General features: G+C 45.5%; 1 protein-coding gene across 1 annotated transcript in view; it reads right to left on the bottom strand.

Annotated features, from left to right (window-relative positions):
• The window catches only part of LOC135900165 (uncharacterized), a 291,116-nt gene that overhangs the window by 167,505 nt on the left and 97,383 nt on the right, over positions 1–26,228 (bottom strand). The window lies entirely within an intron of this gene.

The following is a 26,228-nucleotide window of genomic DNA, read 5'->3' as shown; positions in this document are numbered from 1 at the left end:
AAGAATGTATAGAATACTTATTCAGCTGCTGACTGCTATTCATTCATTCAAATAACTTTATTCAGGGCCCTGCGATTTGGTGGGGTCGACCTGGACTCCGACTAGATTTGGGCCAAGGGTTGTTGGCCCTTGGCGGATTCCTCGGCTCGCTGGACGGCCCAGAGTTCGTGCTGCAGGTCCGAGCAGCGCTCCCAGCGCTCGTGGAGGGCTGTCGCTGTTTGAGGCTGCATCATCGTTATCTTGTATTACAGCCGGATAATCCCATAGGGTATGCTCCAGGGTGGCTTTAGAGTCCCAGTGTGTGCACTTGTCCGTCATGTATAAATATGGGTGTATTCGGTGCCTAACAGCTGGACTCGGATAGGATTTGTTCTTAAACTGCCACCATTCGACCAATTGGTCTTTGCTTAACTTAAGGTGCGGCGGCGGGAATGTACGCCTCTGCAAAATATGGTGTTGTGTAATTTCGTGAAAACTGGTAATTCGATGTTCCCACTCCCACTCGTCAGTAGTCGGTGATGCAGGGCTAACCGAGGCTCGGTCCCTAAGCTCACGAGCCATGTGGTGCGCCGCCTCATTGCTACCATCTGGTAGTGTGTGAACGGGTGTCCAGATGAGATCGACACTTTTGTCGCGGTCATTAGCTAATTTTAGGAGCCGTAGTGCCTCTGGGGAGATTCGACCATTGGCCAACTTTCATGTGGCCGTCTGGAAATCACTGATGATTATGCCCGCTTGTGTTTGTGCTATGGCTAGCGCAATAGCTATTTCCTCTGTGGTTTCTGTGGGTAGCGTGGTGATTGTAGAGCTCGTCGTGCATTTTCCCTCGTAATTTATCACCACTGCTGTGTAGGCGTGCTTGTCTCGGTATCTAGCTGCGTTTATAAATGTGGTGTCCCTGCTTTTACAGTATTTCTTTTGTATGTTGCGGGCTCTCCTTTCCCGCCTACCTTGATGGTGGGTAGGATGCATATTCTTGAGTATTGGCGGGATGGTTATCACTTCTCTGACATGTCTGGACATATCTACTTTGACGCTATGTTGGGTATGGTACCTTATACCTAGGCGATCCAATATTTGCCTACCTACTTTAGTTTTGGACAGGCGTTCGTATTGTGCTATTCGTTACAGTAGTCTACAGCTACAGTAGTCTATCATTGCTGGCGGTGATGGAGAGTCCGATAGCTTGCTTGTAGATAATGAGAAAAATCTACAAACAAGCTAATTGTTATTGTCCTGTATTTATATCACGAATCCTTGTGCTTGGCCAAAGGACCATCGAAAATCATTTTTGGTGATAAGTTTACGCTCATAAATGACAGAATACATAAGGGTAATGCTCAACCGCCTACCTAAAGTCCCACACATGGACGCTGGAGCAAGTTTTTGCGCGTTGGGCACATTTTACTCTCTTTCTATTCATGTTAAATTTCTGTAGAGCTTATAAGTACTATGACGGATTATACGGTTATCATTAGTCTTACCACTTTCTTTTTCTTATCTTCTCAGTTATCATAAGCAAGGCTGTATACGTGTTCTGTTTCTGTGGGGATGTGTGCTCTCTTGAAAAATTTTCAAGAAAATTGATTCACAGGATGAAAAAAGGAGTACCTTTATTCGGAGCAGGCGGACACAAATCTTCACGAAGAAAGAAGACAGGACCATACTTTTGAAAACCAGATACCGCTGAATCTTAGTCGACAAGCACAATAGCAGGACTTCCATTCTGCTCACTTTTCGTCGTCAAAAAACAAGTGCGATTCTGTGCAACGAGCCAAGAAAGATAGGGTACGTGTACTCTCTAGAGTCGTTCAAATTCTAACAGCGAAATGCGTGGTTCTCGTGCAACAATGCACTGTCCTTGACAGATCAAGGTTGGTCGTACATCTTCGCTCCTCTTGCTTTTAGTTTTACAGTGCAAAAACCAAGCGTGTCGCTGCTTGGCATTCAATGGGTGCAGGTACAAAGGCGCAGGATAGGCAGGCTACTTTGTCGCATTTCATTTTGGTGCCTGGCGCCCTCGAGATAAAGTAGTGGTTGAAAAAGGGATGTCAGTAGAGCCAACCTTTCCCCAAGGGGACTTATCTGCCTTAGGGCTACGTCGTCTTTTTTGAAAACTGTATAATAAACCTAACTTTGCGACGCTATCGCGGAATATTTTGTCCTAATAGGGTATACTTACTCGGATACCAAGGTTTAAACCGAATTTTCACACAGCTAAAATAATTTGTTGGAAAACTGAAAATTGGCGAGCTGAAGCAGATTCGTTTTGAGAAATGCCGAAAAATTGAAGACACGAAGCAAAATATTCCTGTGGTCTCACCTTTGCCTTATCTAAACTATGTGTTTATTACGCGTTTTTCAATATAAATCACACTCTTTGTGTTGTCCCTCCCTGCATCAACTTTAAGGCTAACAGTACAAATAAATAAATAACCCTACAATGTCCCACTCTGTCTGCACTGTCACTTCGTACAGCACGCACACAGCCCAATACCCCTGCTGCTGCTTGTTCTGCTCATAGCTCTATTCAAGAACTCACATTGACAGTCGTGTTGATTGGTCGTTCTTCATGCCCATGCGAAAGGATGTTAGGTTTGGTTTTGTGTGAGTTTACTCTCAGCACTGCATCACGGAACACTTGACCAGCTTGTCCTAGAGATCAGACAAGTCCACCATCGAGTAGTTCACGAAGGACACGGTATAATGTATCAGGAATTCCCCACTCCATGTGACATCATCATCATCATCATCATCATCATCAGCCTGACTACGCCCAATGCAGGGCAAATGCCTATCCCTGTGACATATAGGGACACAGTCACAGACTGATCTGGCAATAAACTGCGTTGTCATTCCTCTGTCGAGAGCCGACGCAGCGGAAAAGCTTTCCGTGCTTTCGCGTAGCCTAAAATTGGTTTAGTTGAATTCCTCCCATTTCACAAGTGCACACTTTTATACCTTGGACCCCATTTTACAGCTCCGTATTCCGTCCAACCTTCCACGACTTGACTGCGCGTTTCCAGTCCGTATATGGCTAGGAGTAGCATTTTCAAATACGTACTCCTTTCTACTCAGTGCGACCAAGAGCCCAGTTGGCGACATCCATGGATGCAGCGAAACGATCGCGCGCCTTCTTTGCGAGTACTCTCGTTTCAACCCGCAAAGAGCAGACCTCTCAGCCACGCTAGGCCAACTGAACAAGCGCCCACTAACAGAAAACAGCATACTTGGAAACTGGCCTGCACAAATGTCAGCGTGAGCCACTATCAAGGCACTGCTTCCCTACTTTAAGCAAACCGATGTGTGTGAGAAGTTGTGACTGCACTGTGTGACGTAGAATGTATTAGTGGGACTTTGACATTGTGTAACACTATGTACCGCGTTCGAAGACGGTGCCACAGCGACCAAAGAAACCGTTCTGTATTTCACGTCTCCTTATGTTTTTTTTTTCTTTTCGTATTATCTTTCTCTCATCTATCGCATCCCTTTCCCCCTCTCCCGGTACAGGGTAGGCAACCAGAGATATTCGATTGTTAGCCTCCCTGAACTCTCATGGGGTGGGACAACCTTTCCGATGAAGAGGCCGTTGTCGAGTGTTCTCGCGCCTAAGTCAAATTTCTGCCGCTTCCCAGCGCCCAGTCAGATTACGCTAACCATTCCAGGACAAACTGTTCACTTCTGAAGACACTAAAATAAACTCAATTCTCTCTGTGAGGGCGACTGCCTGCTTCCACTGTGTTGCAGATGCAAGTGCCCTTTTTACAGCGTCGCATACTTTCACTCGTCGACGATTTCTCTTTTCTTCGCTGTCAGCACTATCAATATTGGCTTTACTTATATGCGCGTCTCCAACGGTTATTCATCGCCCTTTACTTAGCGTGACGGTGACTGCATGGGATTACTTGAGCCTATCTACTCGGCGTCCATGTTCGACGCACCTCTTGATGGCACCTGTTCCGAGATCAGCACATTGGTTTGTTGCCCTGCTTGCTCGCTGTCTACGCCGGACATCTGCGAGAACTCCATGGATTCTCTCCTGAGCCCCACCACAACGTTCTCCGCTACTGTAATCTATTCTCAAGTGGTGTTCTAAATTCTATTGTCAAAAAGCGAATTTTGGCCGCACATCGACGCTGTATTACGAGATCGATACTGACACCCACTCTCCGCTGCGACGGTGACTTTATCGCGTAACAGCAACGGATCATCTTGTTATTAAAGACCAAGTCCACAAGGTCCTTCACCGCGGAGTTGTACAACAGTCTAACAGTCTCTCGTTGCCTCCTTTAGAGCTTGTAAAGAAAGAAAAGACGACTCCATCCAGTCACGCGTGGACTACCGCCATCTTAATTGATTGATAACACGTACAGACGTGTATGCTTTACCAAGCATCCACCAAGCTTTCAATTCTTTACAAGGCACGGCGTCCTTTTGCTCACTATACTTACGCTGCGACTAATAACAAATGCTTGGCTAAATTATCCCAAAACACGTACATTTTGTAAGACCAAACGACCTGTATGAACTGAGCGTTATGCGGTTTGGGCTTCGCGATGTCCCTCCTAATTTTGAACGGATGATGGCCAGTATTCTCTGCAGGATAAAATCCAAGAAATGCCTGTTACGTTGATGACGCGGCTGTCTTTTCTGCCGACTTCGCCACTCATCTGCGCCTTGTCGAGCAGCATTTGTACCGTCGAATCAACGCAGGACTCTTTCACAACCTGAAGAAATGTCGCTTTGGAGCCAAGCAGCTAACGATACTCGGGTACGTGGTATCCAGAGACGTCACTTTACCCAACGCTTCCAAACATCGCGCCACACCGAATTCCCGAATCCCATGTCCCTGAAGAAACCTCAAAGCTTGATTATCCACTGCTCATACTGTTGCCGTTTCGTCAGGTATTTCGCTTGTGCGAGGCGGCACACCTGCGGTTCGACATTGACCTTTGTACTTGGTCCCCAGCTTGCCACGACGCGTTTACAAGAGGGGGCCCTATAACGTAAAACTGTTCCAATATGTTTTTATTCCAATCTCCTGACGCCAAATTAGCGTAACCACCGACGCAAGCACCGAGTGGTCACCCGCAGGGTTGTCTGAACAGACCAATCAAACACTCTACTCGTTCATAGGAGGTCACTTTTGTTTGCTTGAAAAACGAATAACATTGCCTACACTGAGCGGCTTGTCGTATCTAATTGGCTGACAAGAGGCGAGGACCACGCTGAAGTGGAGCGGGATCCAATGGGGCAGAACCAGTGCACTGAAAATCGATAACCGGATGAAGGCTGTGGTGCCGGCGTCTGCGATTGGTCCGCTTTCACTTACTTAGCTTGCGGTGGCTGGTGGAAAATCGCGGCGGCATGCAACAGAAGCTTAAGAATGACGCTAAAACGCATCCTCAGCAAAGAGATGGTAGAATGAGGTCGTAAACGTGCCGAAAGTGCTCGGAAACGTTACATGACAACGCAGGAAGTTTTATTACGGCTATCGTATTGGCATGGCGGATTCACCAATGTGCGCTAAGTGCAAGTGTGAAGAGGTCATCAGTCATCTTGTGTTCTCGCTTCGATAATCAACGTGAGACTCTCCAGTGTGCCTTGAATAGACTGGCTGACAGGCCATTTACGGAAGCGAAGGTCTTGGGAGCCTGGCCTCACAGTTCCATAGCCCAGAAAGCAGTTCGAACTCTTTTTCACTACCTGAAGGCATGAGACTTGAGCGCCCGACTATAGACATCTTACACCTAAGTTTTCTCTCTCTGTCTTTTGCTCCAGATTCCCTTCCCCACGTGTAGGGTAGCAAACTGGACTCCGTCTGGTTAACCTCCCTGCCTTTCCTTCTTTACTTCTCTCTCTCTCTGTCTCTCTCTACACGCAAATAAACCCATGCTGTCCGGCAGGTGCGAGTAGCCAGCGCGTCAGCGATCGGCAGCAGCCATGTTTTATTCCTTTTGGAACGGGGCACCCTGCGGCTATTCAGATGAAAATTCAGTTTTGTTCGGCAAAGTTATGCATCTTTAATGCGAACACGTCACTTTGACGCGGTGAGTTTTCGAAGTTTTGTGACGTCGCGTGACAGGCGGGTGACGTGGGTGCAGCCCGAAAACTTGTGACCAATAGGCTGGGGCTAATGGCAAAAAGGAGTCGAATCATTTATAACTGTTTTTCTTTTTTTCGGTCAAATCATGCACAATCAGCCTGTAGACATCATATCAGATGGGGAGGTATGGCGGTTTTCGCGACGTCGCGTGACAGACAGGTGAAGTGGGAGTGGTCCAAAAAAGTATTTGACCAATCGCGGAGGGCTGATAGCAGAATTGATATAGAAAAGTTTAGAATAGTTTTAGGTTATAGCGCCCATGGCGCCGTTTGCACACTCATCGCCCGTACAGCGCCCTTTCAACTCTACGGTTCCTACGGGAGTCCACAAGGACGTCAGTTGAGTAGCACTTTTTGCTCAATCAAAAAACTGGGCACGGGCGAAGGCAATAGTAGCCTAAGTGAGCCAGACGATAACCATGGTTAATCTAATCACTCCGGCGCAGAATGGTAACAGGGATAAGGTGCCTTACAAAGGTCTAAAGAAACGTAGGCCATTGTTTCTGAGGCACCTTATCTCTGTTTGTAGCTTTTATACCTAGGGTCTACTCCATCTAGTGGCCCTCTTCCTGATTTGGGATTTCCTCCACAGAAATGGGGCGCATGGCTATTATTACAGCTCTTGAAAAAACTTAGACCACGCCTGTGCGGCCGATACATCAATATCATTACCGACCACCACGCCCTACCTTCAGTGTCGACGTTGGAAGACACAGCAAGGGCCCTGTAACGTACAACTATTTCAATATGTTTTTATTCCAATTTCCTGACGTCAAATTTACGCAACCGCCAACGCAAGCATCAGGCAGTGACCCGCAGGGTTGTCTGAAGAGACCAATCAAACGCTCTGTTCATTTATAGGAGGTCCCTTTTGTTTTATTCAGAAACAAATAACATTGCCTACATTGAGCTGCTTGTCTTATCTAATTTCCTGACAAGAGGCGAGGAGCAAGCTCAAGTGAAGAGGTATTCGATGGGGTGGAGACGGTGCACTGAAACTCGATAACTGGGTGAAGGAGGCGGCGCAGGCGTCTGCGATTGGTCCGCTTTCCCTTACTTAGCTTGCGGTGGCTGGTCGAAAATCACGACGGCATTTAACGTAAGGTTAATATTTCGGCTAAAATGAATCCTCAGCAAAGAAGAAATGGCAGAGCGAGGTCGTAAACGTGCCAGAAGTGCTCGAAAATGTTACACGGCCATGCAAGAAGGTTTATCGGACGCAAATAAACATATTCTCTCCGGCGGGGGAGAGTAGCCTGTGCCTGAGCTATCCGCGGCAGCCATATTTTATTCCTTTTGTAACGAGGCAGCCTGCAGCTAATCAGAAAAAAAGTTCACTTTTGTTCGGAATATTAATGCACCTTTAACGCGTACGCGTCACATTGACGCGGTGAGTTTTCGTGGTTTTGCGTCACCGCGTGACAAGCAGGTGAAGTGGGTGCAGCCCGAAACCATTTGGCCAATAGCCAAGGTCTAATGATTAAAAGGAGTCGAATCTGAAAGAACAATTTGTTTTCTCCGGCCCAATCATGCATAATAAGTGCGTACACATCATAACAGAAGGGGAGCTATCGTGGTTTTCCTGACATCGTATGAGTGACAGGCGAAGTGGGGGTGGTCCAAAAAAGTTTTCGACCAATCGCCGAGGGCTGATTGGAGAATTGTAATAGGTTTGGAATAATCTTATGTTATAGTGCCCCAGGCCACCTAGTTCGCTCGTTCTTCCGGTTGCAGGACTCTGACATGCACATTGTCTAATGGTCCGATCGTACACACACCGACGCGGATGCTCTCGTTCGCTCGGCCACATTGACTGACACGACTGGCCTCTCCGCGATTCAGTCTGTGTTTTCCTCACCAGCGCTCATCAATATGCCGGTGGATCAGCGCAAAGATCCTGTTGTTGCGGCCTCTTTCTACTGCTCTTCTTACTACCCAGCAGTTCACCCTTCCCATGTTCTCCGCTGTGAAGCTTATCATTTCGCGGTGCAAGTTGGAGTGCTCTATTGTGGCAACTACGTTTCCAACGACGCAAGTGATTGTCAGTCGTCCCTGGCCCCCTTCGAGCAGATGTCGGGTACGCGTTCCATGCAGACTCCCAAAGGGCTCAGGCTGGCCTCTTCATATGTAAGGCCAGGCCTCGCTTGCGCTTTTATTCGCATGGGATGTAGAACTTCATGAAGAAATACATCGGCTCATTTTCAGCGTGCCTACGCCGCAAGCGCCCCGCTCGCCATTGTTGTTGCCTTTGCACCCCATTCCCTGGCCCTTTCGACTATTTGACTGCGTTGGTATCAACCTCCACGGGCTGCTTCCTTGCACGCCTGCTTGGAATCGATGTACTGTCGATCTGAACCACCTTGCGCGTTATGTAGAAACAGCTGACTTGCCAAATGCCACCAGCCCACGATGTTGCATTCTCCTTTTTGTAACACTTCTTACTTCGGCTCGGTGCGCCGCGGGAACTACTGACTGTCAGAGGACGTGCCTTCATTTGCATGTCTTACCCTCCATCACACACTTAGTGTCAATCATCCGCAGACTAACGGGTTGACTGGGCGATTCAATCGAATTTTGGGTGACATGATTTCCATGTGCATGGCCTCCAACCAAATGAATTGGAACCTCGTTTTACCATACGAGACCTACACCTACGACTGATTTACCTCCATTCCTTTCCTCTCTCTCTCTCTCTCTCTCTACGCCTGCAAAACTACCTCACAGGTCATGGTGGGCTTTTCTGAATTCTTCCTCGTTTACAGCTGTGAACCTTTCGCCATGTTCAACGCACATCTTTATTTACCTGACCCACCTAAGTACATGCTCGTTAGCAGCATCCCGATGAAGAGCCTAAAAATGGCGGAAAATATATAACACGATTACGAAGGGCAGGAAAGGCGCAATCTGCCAGATACACCAAGAAATGCCACCAGCTCGCGCGCTTTAATAAAAATTTTGTTGCAGGGACGACCAACCGACCTGTGGGTATCATCCGGACTATTTAGCCTGCTGTCTTTCCTCCAAACTCAATGCCCTGTACCACGGTCACTACCGTGTCATGCGACAGACGTCCTCTGTCAATTACCTCGTCGAGTCGCTCACACCTTCAGCAGTCTTTAGCTTGGGTGGCCGCAAGAGGGTGCATGCGCAGCTACTAAAACCTTGCTATGGTACGGTCGTCCTCTCCTTTTCTAGAGCCGCCAGGAAGGCGCTGGAATCTACGGTAGAAGATACAGCGAAGAACATAGGCTTGTGCTTCGGTCATAACTTCAACGCATTTCTCGGGGTTAAGCTTGCGCGCTCGGTGGCTGATTCGACCAAGAGACCTGCCTGTATGTCGTTGTCGCTTAGTAATTAATTCGCCTTATAATACATATACACATACATACATACATACATACATACATACATACATACATACATACATACATACATACATACATACATACATACATACATACATACATACATACATACATACATACATACATACATACATACATACATACATACATACATACATACATACATACATACATACATACATACATACATACATACATACATACATACATACATACATACTACCTATTCCATGTTCAACGCAAGCTTGTTTCTCTGTAATGTTTAATGCACGAAGATAGTTATAAATGTGGAGCCAGTGTTAGTATCGAAAATATGTGCTGTATTAAATTTTAAAAAATATTTAATGCCTAAACGCGTGCTTCTTATGTGGTACACGGCCAAATAACTAGCATGTGTGTTTCTTTCTTTTTGCGCCAAGATGGTGAGGTGCTTAAATTAGAACGATGGATATGGGCCTGCCGGCTTTAACCGTATCTGGAAGCTCTTGGACTCGTTCAGCTAAATCGAGACACCGCCTCTCCGTCACCACACTTCTTAAGTGCTTCAAATGTAGGCGTACTGCTCAGACACTTATTAAGGCAAAAAAAAAACAACAATAGTTAGACCGCGCATGACCGAGAAAGTCAGACGTGGTCCAAACGACGAAGCCAGATGAAGGAGCCGGCTGCACTGCCTGGCCACATTTTCACTTGCTATACGATACAAATTCGCAGTCTGATTGTTCCGACTGGCACCCCTGGCAACGAAGAGGTGCAGTGGATTGACGGTTTCCAGATTGATTCTCGCGTAAGGTCAACGAGCTACCACACAAAGTGGCGCCGAAGCTGCTACTGCAGTCATCATTTCCAGCGGATCGATATCAGAAATCGAGCGGCCCGATTCAAGGCTGTTCGGGCTGCACTAGATGGTTTCCTTGCCCATACGCTGGGCTGCGCGGGCGCATTCCATTTCTGGCGAACATTGAAGACGGTTTATATTTGTTAATAAAAAGAGAGCATCGAGCTCAACTAATAGAAAGTGTTTGTTAGATCACGATGATGACGATATCCTTTATTGGCATCCCCTGTGAAATGGAACGGCGGCAAATAATCAGCTAGCTCGCTTGAGTTATTACAACACTGTGCCTGTCTCTGAATCGTTCATATCTCTTTATATAAATGCGTAGATCCTAACTAGCCTCTGGCTAAGTTTCCAGACGCTATTGCCTAACAATCTAAATGAACACGGCAAGCTGGGCGACTCGGTGATTAACGTGTTCCTGTGTGCGCTGCCCACCCCTAGGAACTAACAATCTATTGCGTTAGTCTAAATAAAGCTATCAGTAATAAGTATTGTATACATACATAGTAGACTAGCAATTTGCCTATCTCTCTTTTATTAGTTACCTATGCATGTAATGACTAGAGTTGTACCAACCCCTTAGATACATTGCTTTTTCGCCTATACTATAAACATCTTTAGCTTACCTCGACAGCTGGTACAGCTAATGTTTCCACCCACTTTGTGTACCAGCTCTCCTGGATGGTGCTACTTCACTACGGGTTTAGCTTGGTGGTTATCTTAGCGTTGCGTTACGTTGTGCTGAGCTGTTTTGGAGCTATATTGCTGCAGAAGAGAAAAGTGCCTCGTCCTGCTGCAAATACTAGCTGTGGTTACTTTAACGCGAAGCTTTCGCTGGGAATCCTTCCGTATTTTCCTGACCGCGGCTGGGTGGTGCAGTCTTGTCGAATAGCTTATACGCAGGACAGCATTACCATCTTTAGTACTTTACAGGTGTAGTAGCTGCTGGCCTTCTTCTCTGCGGAATCCCTGAGCGATAAAACAAATAGTACGAATATATTCTGATTGCAACTGTCAGTGATCACGAAGAGCAATATTTATTTAATAAAGGAAACTTTTCCATGCCTACTCTCCTGGGATTTGGACATTGGCGGATCTGCTTGGCCCGTCTTTCGCCTGGTATAGTTTAGAGTAGCGCAATATGCAGGGTGAAACCGATTTAGACGGCGAGCGGACGTGGAACAAAGTGTCACGGCCAAGGAGGCATATCCCGGAATAGAGTGCTAGTGGTTACGTGGGTCAAGTGGCTGGCCTACCCGCTTCTGACCGTCTTCGCCGGCAGTCACATAACGACTTTGGTGCAAAACTCTTTAAAAAAAATAACCACTGGCAAGGTATTTATTTACTCGCTTCGTGAAATCTACGTGTCTCGGACTCAAAATGTGGTTGGGATATGCATAATTTCCTGTGCGACATTTCTGTGCCGTGAAGCCAGCTCGTGTCAACTCAAGGAATCCAGAAAAAGTATATCTTATCGCTGTGTACTACTAAACAGTAACGCTTGCGAGTGAAAAACACATGCTACATTTGCGGCTTCAAAATTGGAAGAAATTTCTTTTTGTGCCAGGCAATACATCCTTCGCACCGCGTTTTGAAACACTTTACTAAGCAGCCGTTTTTTTTTTACTGTTTTGTCTTCAGTGGCGTGTTGGCGAAGGCATCACTCTTGCAGCTCCGCCTGAATTAGAAAAAAAGACTTGACACTGCCGCTGTCCTCTAAATGTAACTGTTTAGTCGTCTGCGGCGAGTATTGAAACTACGCCCGCGCTGAGAATTTCATTGCTTTTACGCAGCCATTTGTGGTGAGGCTAAAAAATACTTTCTTGCTGGAGCACCGCAGCAACTCCGGGGCCGAATTCACGAATTGTTTCGTTCACAGGTCCTCTTTCCCATTCGATGGGTACATTTTCTAGTAATATGTGCAGCATCAAGATTGTCGAGAAATTTCTTTCACAAAAAATTTAGCGTCAGCAATATTTCTGAATGCGAGGTCAGATTTTCTCCGGCAGTAACTGGGAGCACCACAAAGGTCAGCGTTGGACTTATTTATTTATTACCGCCATACGTGGGTGTACTTTTATTAGTGTTGCATATCTTAATTCTGCTCGTGCATGCATGTGCACGTTTTCGCTATTTCAAGAAAAAAGTCGCAGTTTCGTTCGAATAGCATTGATTGCGATAACAAATTGTCTCGCAGTTACAGGCAGTAAGCTTAATAGTTTTATCAGCTGTTTAAACTGCCGTAAACGTTCGCCAACTAAATTAACAAGCACACGTGTCACCGACGCACAGGCCAACATGACCACATAAAACTTATATATATATATATATATATATATATATATATATATATATATATATATATATATATATATATATATATATATATGACGCTCGCAGGTACTTGTTGTCGTAATGCTGGCGCGATGAAGACTGGGAGAAGCGGCAAGCGACTTCCCATCGCGCTGCCTCTCGCTTCTACCCAAACGCAATCCGTCAGATATCTGGGGTTGGTTAGCCTTCGAAAGCACCATGAATGACCTGCAAGATAGGACGTGCGCGGCCGCGCTCAACCACGCCATGCACAGCCGCGGCCGGAGTAGAAAAGGAGACGCGCGCTGCCCTGTCCCCCCCTCCCCCAACCCCTCCTAGTGCGTGCAGATCTCCCGGCTGCCACTGCTATGCGCGCAAGAAGACGCGACTCCGACAAGCCATCATCCTTCTCGGCTCACCCTCGCACCTTTTCTCTCGCACCTTCAGTATACGGCACGCGGTCACGTCCTTATGGCACATGGACGTTACACGGAAACTCAAGGTGATGCCGCTAACGACGATCGTCTAGAGTGCCCATATGATCGCTATCCAAACGAAGAAAGACAGCCGTGTTCAGCGACTCCTTCGGCTCTTATATTTACTAATTGAGACAGCTGTCAGCCAACACAGCACGCACCGCCAACCCTGGTTGTCAGAATTATTGTAGTCCCCCAGTACAGGGCGCGTCTCATAATTGAATCGTGGTTTTCTCGCGCAAAACCACAGCATTCAATTCCTATCAGCAGCAACTTTGCGTTGTACAGAACTTTGTCCTTGATGGTACTGCCTGTGGCTGTCCCCTAAACCAACTAGAGTCTGCGTGGCACGCCGAACCTAAGGGAAAAAAATTGCCAGGACCCAAAGTTACGCAACAGCTAAGATATTAGCGCGGCCGTTGGCCAATCGCCAAATATTTAATTTCGATTAGTTCCCAAATACAATGCAAATGCTCGTACACGTCATATGCCACGTCTACTACGTGCGTAAGGACCTTCACAATATGCTATTTTAAGCTAACAACATATGATTGCGCATTGGCTCAAATAGCCACAAAGGGACACTCGAGGAACAAAAAATACACGAAAGTCGTATTATGATATTCATGAAGAACGGTTAATTCACACATGAATGATAGCATTCACTTCCAACTTCATTGTGAAAAAAAGAAGTCATAAAGCATGCAATTATGCGTTATAAACTCTTGTCACAAAGACGAGTTTGAATGGCGGTGGTAGTAGTGTTCTTGACTTGGCGCGAAAGCCGAATGGCTGTTGCAATGCGCTGCTGAGTTACAGGTCGTGCGTTCGATCCCATGGGCGGCGAGCACAGTTCGAAGGGGCCGAAATACAGAAGCGCCAGTATAACTAGATTTGGGTGCACGTTGAAAAACCCCAGGTTGTGGAAACTTTTCCCAATCCCGCACTAAAGCGTGTCTCATAATCAGGTGGCAGTTTTAGTCACGGAAAAGCACAAAATATATTTGATCTTATTTTTAACGCTAAGGCGATGATGAAGGTGGCCTGCTCAACATAACGGAAATGGTATAGCAACGCTGTAAGACTCAACTTTGTGCTGTTATTGTGGAGGTATCAAGCAGGTTTTGTCAGCTGCACCAATTCTTTAAAATGGCCTGACGTTTCTAACCATCGATTTAAATTGCTCGACGAGGCGGCCATTACTTACACGCAAAATCAAGATGATTAATTGATTAGTGAACACAATTGCGCTGCTTATCTTTTTAAAATGATTATTTCACGGCACGTTTCTACTCTAGGCATTGTAGCTAGTGAGTTCGCAAGGTGTATCAACTTGGAACGAAATCTCAGGATTGCACCGATTTCGAGATATTAATGTCAAAAGTGTCCAACGAAATGCACTGGTGTTCCAGTTACTCTTGTACTTCAATGCAAAAAATTGCGTTTTCTTTAAAAAGGTATCTGGAACGCGAATGCACTGCATCCGACACATTGAAAATTATTATATGGAAACCGGTGCAGTCCAGAGAATTCACTCCAAGTGGATAAGCTTTGCAAACTTAGGGGTTATAATTTGTATACTGAAATATGCGCGTAGTATTTAATGAAAAAGGTAATTAGCCTAATTATTTTACATACGCAACTAGGCATTTCGATTTCCCGTAGATTTATTCCCCGCCACATTGACTAATTTAGATCTAGGGTTATATTGTGCCATCTGTCACAGGACCTATTTTAAAAATTTGGTGCAGATAAAGAGAGACACTCTATATAGCCCGATTCATTCGTGCTTGGACTTAATATTTAAGAAAAGCGTATTGTAATGCTGAGTAGTCAAACATATTTTTCTGTCACATTTGACGGACAATATAATTGGGAAATACATCTCTACTTATTTTCGGCTACTTATTGATACTCAAATGCCACCAGCCGTTAGTCTGCTGACTATGTTGCTCCTTTTCAGCCAGCTATAGATCACGTTGCATAGATTGGTTGGGTCATGCATACGACGTCTGCAAAAAACAGAAAACTGAAGCGAGCACTCTCTTTAACATTGAGCTGAAGTTTTCGTTTCGTTTGCTCCGAATTAATACATTTTTTTGCACTGGTTAAGGAGCCGTAAAAATAGAAGACGTATAAGATACTACATGAATAACAAATATTTACTTTAAACAAACCTTCATGCTTTCAGAATTCAGAAAGCGAAGATAGAAATGAGATTAATATTTCACTCGCACATAGCATACACGAGAAATGACTAACAGCTAGCTTTGATAGAGTGTACACGAATGCTTTTTTTTGCTGTTTCTCAGCGAATCCAATCGCTCTCTAGTTCAGGTAAATATCTCTTTTCTTATACTGAAGGGTAATTATGAAATGAGGGTTGAATTCCCGAATAATTATTGCAGTTACTATGCTGAAACGTAATACATCATACGAACGTACAAGGTGTGCCGTGTCTACATGAAAAAAATATATGTATTTCTTGCCTTTTACTTGAATGCGTGCATATTTGTGCAGTTTACTCCAAGTGCGAAGCTACACTCCCTTATGAAAATGGTTATGTCCTTTATGTTTACTGTATGTTTCCCGAAGTTCTCATGAGGAAATATCCTTTATGTTTCCTCCATGTTGAAATTTGGCCACTGCTTTTATGTTTCCTTCGTGTGTCCTCCCTTTATGTATCCCTTACGTTACCGTACTTTATGTTTCCTCCATGTTGAAATTTGGCCACTGCTTTTATGTTTCCTTCGTGTGTCCTCCCTTTAAGTATCCCTTATGTTACCGTACTTTATGTTTCCTCCATGTTGAAATTTGGCCACTGTTTTTATGTTTCCTTCGTGTGTCCTACCTTTATGCATCCTTTATGTGGCCGCAGTGACTAAATCCTGTATTTTACGTAGACATGCATAGATGAAGAGTTCCGTGTACACATTTTATACTTATAAATTTTTCCTGAGGTAAAAAGTTTTGCATTGGTTCTCATTCTAAGGTTACTGTTCCCTACATGATGCAGCGCACGGATTGAAACTCTGCTATGGCACAGAAAATTATGCCAATTTGTTCTAAAATTACAAACTAATTAGCCTTCATAGATTATTTCAGTATAACACTTGGAGAACCACTGTACGTTCCTCACTGCAGTGCTGCTGCTCTAGTTATGTCTTTGTGACAAATATAATATGTAATGCTTGGATGGAAAGATCAGGTTGGATCAGTGCTTGCACTTTTAAAAGAAAGTTTTGACTATACTTTGCAAAAGTTTGTCTGAAACTACGAACAGTTTATTGGACTATCTGAATGTTACTTCAATTTGCCACGTCTGCTCACAGCAGACCTCTGGAATGTGTTGCTTGGGTGAGAGCTCACAAGGCACCTGAAAAACAAAACAAAAGCCAATCTTTTTCACTTATTCAAAAATATTCATATAAGCAAGAACAGCCTGGCCTGTATGCACACAGCTAAGAAACGTGGAGCAGTCAAAAACAGATCATAAAAACATCAGGGCAACACAGAAGCTTTTAACTAATTGTTGTTTGAAAGAGACTGAGCTGCCAGTCCACTCAGTTATTAAATTGCTCACAATTTTTTTTAAACATTTCTGCAGCAGCTGCTAAGTAGTACATGACCTATATAGGAGTAGGCAACTGGCCAACAAATCTTTGTGTGCCTGCTTGTACAGATGTCTCGTAGTTATATCTCAAGTGGTTACACTGTTATATGGTAAAATTCAGGCGGGAATAAAACCAGCCGCAAACATCAGACTACATGGGAAACTATCACCAAAACTTAAATATCTAGTAAATCAAATGAACAATCGATTACGAAGGGTCTAAAACGTAGACCGCGATTTTGTAGCGATCCCTTTTCCGATGCTACTCCTTTTGCTCATTGATCTGACCGACATTCCGCTATCGTTATTAACTATAACAGCCAGCCGTGGAAGGTGGGTTATAAGAGTGGCAAACATCGAGCGCAAAGCATCGCAAGAAAATCGCATCCCTTATTAGGCAGTGCTACAAGCCACTGTCTTTAACAATCGCAGGAACTCACATCCCGTTCTTCGGATGAAAATATTAATGAAAACGAGCGTCTGATTGAGATGCCTCGATTAAAAAGAAATTTCGCTGTTGTAATGGTCTATATTTGCCCTACAATATAGAAGACAAATACACGAGCACGTCGAAGAAAACAAACAATGCAGAAAAGTTCTCGCGAAGCTGCACTTCAATCTGAACACTATCAATAAAGTAATCTTCATACAAGCTAATACCTGTTCAAGTGTCAAACATCGCAGTCGCGTGCCAACTCGCGATGCCCGTGACACATCGACATGCATTACAAACGTAACTTGCGGAAATTCATATCTACGGAACAATTTCTTGCCGGGAAACTACCGAGAAAACAGTAACTTTCAGCGTTTACGTAAATATTTGCCCATTAAGTCCCAACAATCAGCGGTGGTAGCACATCACTCCATAAAGCAAGTAAGCGGTAAGAAATGATACATTTCACGGAAACTCCCCTCGTGAAACGCTTTGCTAAATGTGCACAGCAACGTGGTCAACGTACGCTCAGAAAGTGTTCTGTTGTCGTTCCACAAAGCTTACTACATGAACCAAAAGCTGCGAGAATGCGCGCAAGCGTCAGACCTGCTTACCTTCAATGTGGTCAGCAAACGGCTTCTTCGTCTCGCAGGCACCACGCGACGACGCTCTTTCCGGCGCGAACACTGTAGAATTGCCGATGAACACCAGCGCACGAAAGCACAACTGTCAACAAATTCTTTCACGCACCATAATTCGAAGCCACAGTATCAGGTATTCCACGAGCGAACGCGGACAGGCGAGAACAAAGGCAGCTCGGACGGGCGCTGTAGTACACAAGACACTGGCGTATCACAGGAAACATAAGGCGAACTAATGGCGTTACACGAGTCCAGAGGTTTCCTGATGGTTAATGCACACGGTACGGATCACAGTTTGTTTAGGCACTTCGAAAATATGATTAAATTACCGTGTAACGAACACTCTCACCGCTCACAGCAACACAACGTGGCGCAGCTCACCGTCAACCGTTACACTGCGGCAGCGCCGCACTGCGGTTAAAACGTGAATTTAGCCTCCGAGATCTACATTTTTCTTTAGGGCGTGCATTTTGGAAAAGCACGGCCTTCGAGATTTAAAGGGACCCTGAAACGATTTTGGCGATTTTCTACAAACGTAGTGAGTCGTTAGAGTAGGTTCTTCTGATCATTAATTGATGCACCTAAGTGCTCTGCGTAAAGCGTGTAATTTATTATAAGGTTTTAAAAATACACATCGCTGCCGATTGCAGCGCAATGCTCGGCGGAATTTTAAGCCGCCCCTACCCATATGATGCAAATAACCCATATTACGTCACATGGGCGAGCTATCTGATTGGCTGACCAGGGCGCGTGGTCGATAATTTTTCCAACTTTATGGTGAACAAATGATGCTCGTAATAGTTGGAATGTTAGTTACTTTGTTTTTGTAAAAAGAAAATAACTTAAAGAGAATACACAAGAATAGTTTTTTAGTACACTTCAGCACTTCCGGCACACAGCAAGTGTCGTCTGCTTGTGTTACAACGTACTCCATTTTGACGAGAGCTCCGCGGTCAGAGTCGGTCTCAGTCTTTTCGCGAGCACTATGATTCGACTTTGTTGCCTTGTGGACTGCAAACCTATCGACCTGCAAACCGCGAGTCCAGTATTAGGGCAAACGCAAGCGCAAGGGGACAGGGTCTGGCCGCTTGACTGTGCCGGGATGAGCCACGAGATGAGCAGAAGGGCAAATGTGAATGGTCTGCACGGTGCAGCCACCTGGTGGCACGGAGCTCAACCATACACAGTAGCAGCAACGAAGTGTATTCTGTGCTGCTGGTGTGTATTTTTCGCAGGAGTGTAATCATCAACACGTTGATTTATAAATGCTTAAAATGCTTTATACTTGGTTAGAGCAATATTAGCGCTTTGTTTGAGTGGTTAAGCGCTGCGCCAGCAAGTGTCTGGACCGTGCACACCGATCAGGCTGCTCACGTACGTCTACCCTAAAGTTCCTTCATCTGCTTGAGTTTATGCCTCCAGTCATTTGCCGAAATGACCAGCTTGCCTGTTTTTAGCGGAGTACCGGACACGTTCGGCGCTACGACAGAATGCTCGCAACGCACGCTGCTTCGATAGCTCTCGGTCGACGGCCAAGCGGCTAGCGGAGAGGTCTCGCGCGAGAGGGGGCGTGCTCCTAAACAACCGGAAGTGAGCGATGTGACGTCGCATCGTGACGCTGAACCAGTGAAGGCGGAGCTTAGAGCCGCTCGCTCGGCGAGCGAGTTGAGGAGGAAAAGCATAGCTAGGGAGGAGGGTAACTTCTAATCGCTTGCAGCTCCATTAATACGTAACGCTTCACTTAAATTGTGGTGCGAATGTTCTACTTAAGCTGTACCCTACGCGCCTACAAAATTTGTCCGAACCGTTTCAGGGGCCCTTTAAAAACGTCGTTGCTGGAAGGAAGGCTGGTATTTAAACACAAATTATTGATTTTAAAGTGTCTTGGTGCGCTGCCTTGTTTTTTTTTAAGTATATGCAGAGATTTTAGACGAACTATGCGCGAACGTTTGTCCTGTGGTTTGTCGGTGGACACGAGCCAATCAGCGCGCATCATGTGCTGTTCCGTCGCTTGGGATGGCGCACGGTGTGCGGGCAGCCGCGAGAGCTGTGACGCCTACCGAACAGAAATTCGGAATTGCCACACATATACACGCTTCTTATGGTGCCCAGTGGCGTGTTTTTGAGAATGTCAGGCCTTATCTTGCATAGGTGGAACCATATTTGCTCGTAGCGAAAGGAATAAAGGCGACAAAATGTGGCGATGGCTGGCTTGCAGCGGCAGCGGAACTTCGGCCAAAGTGAAACAGGCGTACTGCTTGCATGCTCGCGTAATCAAATACGGCCATACTCCGCACACAACTTTCATACTCAGCCAACTCACAATTATAAATTGTTCAGTTTTTTATTTATTTAGTTGTACGCCCAAGCAAGCATTTACGGGATCCGCGCTGCCCTGCTTCTACGCGTGTTAATATCGACACAGCAGTTACCCGTACTTGTGGTCAGCGCGAAAGCGACAAGGTCAAAAGGAAGAAACACAAGACGGCGCTGTTTCTTCGGAGTGTTCCTTGTTTCCGCGTTGCTTTTGCGCTGTTGCTAAAGGTACGATGAATCGTAAACAACTCGCCCACTATATGCTCTATGTTACCTACGTGTGCACTGAAGTGCACACCTAGGTAACATCCCGCCGTAAACACAAAGGGCACATACTACAATAATTATAATAAGGGTTGTTTTCTTGGGGCAAAGGAAAGGATAAGTCAAGATTTAGTACTTACAATGACTCTGCAGAGTGTATTAACGGCTGTCACAAAGTTCAGGTATATCTGCCTGTATTATATGTACAGACAGTTGTTATGTGCACTCTATGTCACCTACATGTGCACTCAAGTGTACACTCAGGTAACACATAGTGCACATCCAGTTAACATCCTGCGGTAAACATAAAGGACACATCCTAGAGGCATAATAAAGGTCACTTCCTCGAGGTATACGTTAGGATGAGTAAACATGTGGTACACACAAAGTTCGCGTCCCGGAGGTCACACAAAGGACAAGGAATCATAAAGGTCACATAGGGCACAAGAAGGAAACATAAAGGAAACATAAAGGATATGACCATTTTCATAGGGGCTAGCATAACGCTACGCACTCATAGGAGTGTCAAGTGGTTATCCTACTCTTTCTTACGTGTCCTAGAAAGTTCAGTTAAAATAAGTTAATCTTTTTTACTTCTCACGCCTAAAACTTGCTGAATAGTCATGAAAGCAGGGCAGCGGCTACCCATGTTTTATTTATGCCCGTACTACTAAACCAGTTTTTGCCGCAGTGACGTGGATGGAAGGTCGTCCTCGGTACATCCATGCACTTAACAAAGCAGAGAGGAGGAGTGATTACGTGGAATAACCTTCTGCTCACCTGCAAAGTTATTGAATGGCAAGTGAACGAAACAATAAAAAAATGCAGTGCTCAGGTTTTTCGTGCCAGGACAATGATCCGATCTTGAAGCAGGCCCTAGTGGGGATCTTGGGAATAATTTAGACCACCTGGGGTTCTTTAACGTTCCCCTAAATCTAAGCGCTTTTTCATATCACCGACATCGGAAGGCGGCCGTGCATTCCGGGATTGAACCAGAGATCTCGAGTTCAGCAGTGCAATGCTATAGCCAGTTGTCTAGCAGGAAGGTTTGTTGTCGAAACGTCCGTGCGAGGAAATGAAGGCGGCAAACGACGGTGGTCAATTCACTCGCCCCAGATAGGCAACGAAATTATTCACCTGTCCATGCGAGATGCTTACTAGGTGATTTTTATAACTTATAGCGCATGCACGGTTTCAAGTGGACACTACCGCTAGTCGACATGCATTGAATTAAGGTTCGCGCACTACGGAAGTTCCTGTTCACCATCAAGCGCTCGCAGTGAGCTTGAACGGCTGAACACATTGTTGGGTGAGGGACACTCCAAGAAGTTAGTACTCGCTATATTCGCCTATGCCAAGCTGTGCATATATTGCTGTGTTCACTAAGGCCAGTGCCAAAACTAGAAGTTTGGTCGTAGGTGTTCCTATCTATCTATCTATCTATCTATCTATCTATCTATCTATCTATCTATCTATCTATCTATCTATCTATCTATCTATCTATCTATCTATCTATCTATCTATCTATCTATCTATCTATCTATCTATCTATCTATCTATCTATCTATCTATCTATCTATCTATCTATCTATCTATCTATCTCTGCAGGCACAAGCACTGTTTGTTGAGTACGGAAACTGCGCAAAGAATGGGTTAAGCAAGAGTGTCTTTCTCTTTTCTTGTCTGGGTCAGTGAGTTCCCAAATACTATGCACCATTGTACCAACCAGCCACATTAAACTCTCCATAAGCGCCATGCTGAATGGTAAGCTTAAGGCCAACGTCCACCAGAAGGTTCTGGTGGTCGGGACAAAGAAAACTGAATAGAGAATAGGGCAGGGTACATAAATAATATTAAGGAAGGAATAAGTGCGAGCGCTGAGATGACAGAAAATTTTAAAAAGTGAGAAACAGAACAAGGAGACAAACATGAGCATGAACAAAACAACTTGCATGGTGATTCAACCTCCAGTGGAACTCGGCCCAAGACGATGTCTTCCAGTGCGAGTACAGAGTTAGAATGGGTCGAAGTCACTGCGCACGGCACTCTATCGCGTCACTTCTCGCGTGAGGGAAGTAGGATGAGCGTCAGACTGCTTAAATTTTTTAGCGCATGACAGTATTGATCGGCCACATTTTTAGACTGCACATAGCCACGCGAATGACCGCACCTTATTTTTAGGCTGCACGACCTTCGTAATCAGCCCGCATTTTCCCTCCAGCCATTCGCTCGGTAACAGCCCATATTCTACTGCAACAGCAGTTAAGTGCTCCAAACTGGGGTTTGCCATGCCCGTCTGTCTGTCCCGTCCATCAAACCACTGCCTCTTGAGAGCTATGGTATCTGCGCATGCTTTTCGGAGGCCATAACGAACACCACTCTAGCGGAGGAAGATTGCACTTTGTGGTGACATCGCATAGAAATTACTCTCGACAAGGTGGTGATGTGTCTCTTGTCATGCTCGTTAAAACACTGTCGGTGGTACAAAGAAGGTACGTATGACAATGATGATGACAAGCCTGAGATATGGCACACGTCCACAGTAGAAGATGCGCCGAGAATGTAGCAGGGGGGAAACAACGGCTGAAAGCATCGAGAACGTCAATAATGACAGCGAGGTCGCAGTAAATTGCCACGTAGTTTACAGAGTAGCCCTTAGCATTCGTAGCGCCTTGCACGTATACTAGTACTTAAAGGACCCACAGAAAGCGAAATTGCTGAAACCTCGTAGGTGACGATGCGGCATTTCGCTCGTGTCATCAGTTGTAGTTGAAGTTTTGGTCTCATAGTTTCTTTGTAGGAGCGACACTCACAATGAGTGGTAGAGTCCTAAAACCATGAAAGCTTTAACAGCAGCAACCACCTCCTCACCTGCAGCCTAAATATTTATTGGGACAAAAACTTAATTTAGAAAAAGATCACGAGCCATTACACTCTGTGAGGGTGGATGGCTAGCGAAGCTCTTTAGCGCGTAGCAAGGAGGTGAGACGGAATTATAAACAAAGGTGCGAGCCTACTTTCTGTCCTTATCTGTGGCCCTCATCACAATATAGGTACGCACAAACATTCGCGTATCACCTTTGTTATTAAACGTGTCCGTCACGTGAGACAATGAATGGCTCATACCCCCGTCAACGCGGCCTCCCCATTACGACGAGGCTCGTTATCGAACCACAGTCTCTCACAGACGTTGCATGTAGAGCCGAAAGGACGATCAAGGAAAGCTCTTTGCAACCTCGCGTTTGCAACGTTAAACTCGTCCACATTTACCCCTTGACGCCGAAGGCGCTTCACGTCATTCTCGGATTCATTGGTTCTCGCTAGTCGCTTACGTGCCGTCTCGATGACACGCTCGTCGGCCGGCCCATTAGCGTCCGCATGCCATCGACGATCGCACTCTTCAGTCGGTGCTCCCTTCCTCGTCCTTCAAACGCGCGCTGTTCTTCTGCAGTTGTGGCAACGCGCGGCCTACCCATTACAGTGGCGGGACGAAACTGAGATCAATTACGTCGTTCACCTATGAGCCGTGACGTCAACTGCACACGAAAGACCCATTCGTGACGATAGCTTTTCGTGCAATGGAGCCAGCAGTGAAAGAATAGGACGAGGACGAACGCTCGATCCATTGCTGCTGCTGATAATTTCTGCTGGCAGACGCCACAAAACGCCGGATCTGAGTGATATGCAGCTTCACTGCAAAAATAATGTTTGGAGGTTTCAAACTGAAACGCCGCGCTGCTGTCACGTCGGGCAGGCTCACATTCTACTGAAACTGTGATATATATTTTTCTTTTGGTGCTACGAGTACCAATCCTGCTCCATCTTTACCTATGTGTCTCTGCGTTATTCTATTTGTCATCTCTTGCCATATGCCAAATTGCTGATTCGATCTTGGAAGCCCTTCCTTCTACTTAGGCAATGGCCGTCTGATTTGTACCAGAATTCCAATCTGGTGGCCATTGTCGCATGTTATCGAATTCATGGCTGAATATTGTTTCTGACATCTTTCTTGGACATGACACCATTGGATGGCGGGACGACTTAGATCCAAGGACTGTACCACTACCACCTCCATAACTGGGGCACTCGGATCCTGATACATCGCTGTACTTTTCACACACTTATGTGGAACTCGTCGCTAATAAACGATCTACAGAAGGACCTCCTGCCCTCGCTGAACTGACCTTAGGACACTAGCAGCTACTATGCCCACCTCTTATTTTTCCAATTGGTTTCTATCTCAAAAAGAAGCGCTTTCGGTTACTTTTAAAAAAACCCTCCTTCATTATTTCGATTGGCTTTAAAGCCGCTATAGCATATCAGTAAAAACTGGTTTCCCCACACTTGTTTAGTTTATTCTACGACAACAGGAGACCAGAGACAATAGGGGCAGCTAAGTGCTCAAACGTCATCACACCCAAAGGTGCCACGAAAGAAATGTGTCTTTTTACAAACATAAAAAATAAAGCAGACTAACCAAGATAATCTCAATCCTACATATTGAAATAATAAAATGTTGAACCACCGCGAAGGAAACGAAAGATAGCCCAAGCCTTAGACCAAAGAACCACAAATTAAAGGTTAAAGAAAACTACCCGTTCTAAATAAATAAAATTGACTGCTTCGTGAAGCGGAGTTTCAGAGTTCTCAAGCCTGTTCATACCCGCAGTTTGATTTCCACAATATGCCTGACTATGTCGTACTGAAAAGGAGTTGCAAACATCACAAAGTGACTCATGTAGTTCACACTATTCTTTCAGTACTATCAAACAATTAAGAAACTCCGGAATAGCGAAATAAGCATAATTTTATTGATTACTTCAAGTTATAAGTTTTTTACGCGAGCCCAACCTTCGCTTTAACAAACCACATTTTAATTGTTGGATTCCTGCCTACTTTCGCGTATTAGGGGGTAATCGCAAATATTTTATAGAAAGAAGCACCCGATCAAAATAAAACAAACATGTAAGATGCTCGTCTTTACTCGGTGAGAATGCTGCTATCGCAGCAAATGATTTCAGAGTCGAAGGAATCGCGTAAGTCTCCGGTCGTTTTTAGGCAGCGCTGCCTTCGTTATCGGCCCACGAATGAGGCTAGGAACGCACAGACAGGATACGGATATTGCGGGTAACTCGCTAAGACAAATATTGTTTCTAAAATTCAGAATTTTCATGCTGGTCATCACGAGAAGGAGACACGCACCTGCATTGCACATAAATGTGGCGGCAATGAACCCGCCCCCCCCCCCCCCCCCCTATGCATATCAAATTTTCCAATTTTTGCATTATATATCTCATAATATCTCATGATTTTCGCATGATATCATCTCAGCAGTGCTGTTCCAAGACATCTGTTGAGGCGAGGCACGAAGCGCTGCTTCGAGTTCGCGGCGCACAATTCGGGTCACGTTTTCGCTTGGTGGTGGCGAGCTAGATTGGTCGGTGGGGTCGGTACAGAAAGACGTCGCTACAGTATTTGGAAGCCGTGTAAACTTATTGTATATACCGCGACTCTTCGCCTGCTCGAAACGGCAACATTCCTTCATGATGGCGTTGACAGTCGATAAGTTTCTAAAGACCAGAAGGTTGAATCCGTCGTCCGCGATGCCTTTGATAATGTGTCCAACCTTGTCCGCCTCTGGCATGGACGTGTCGATTTATGACAGAGGGCTTGGACGTCCTGAGTGTAGGAGACATACGACTCGGTAGCAGTTTGGGCACGCATGGCGAGTTGTTGCTTGGTGGCTAGTTGTCGACCGGTCGGATTGCCAAAAATGTCCGACAGCTTCTCTTTGAAAAAGTCCCTGCTGATTAGCTCTTCTTCGTGTGTGTAAAACCACGTACGCAGTGTTCCGTGGAGGT

The sequence above is a fragment of the Dermacentor albipictus genome, chromosome 4 (assembly GCF_038994185.2).
Source record: "Dermacentor albipictus isolate Rhodes 1998 colony chromosome 4, USDA_Dalb.pri_finalv2, whole genome shotgun sequence".
Taxonomy (NCBI): domain Eukaryota; kingdom Metazoa; phylum Arthropoda; class Arachnida; order Ixodida; family Ixodidae; genus Dermacentor; species Dermacentor albipictus.
This window is presented reverse-complemented; position numbering and strand designations above follow the sequence as displayed.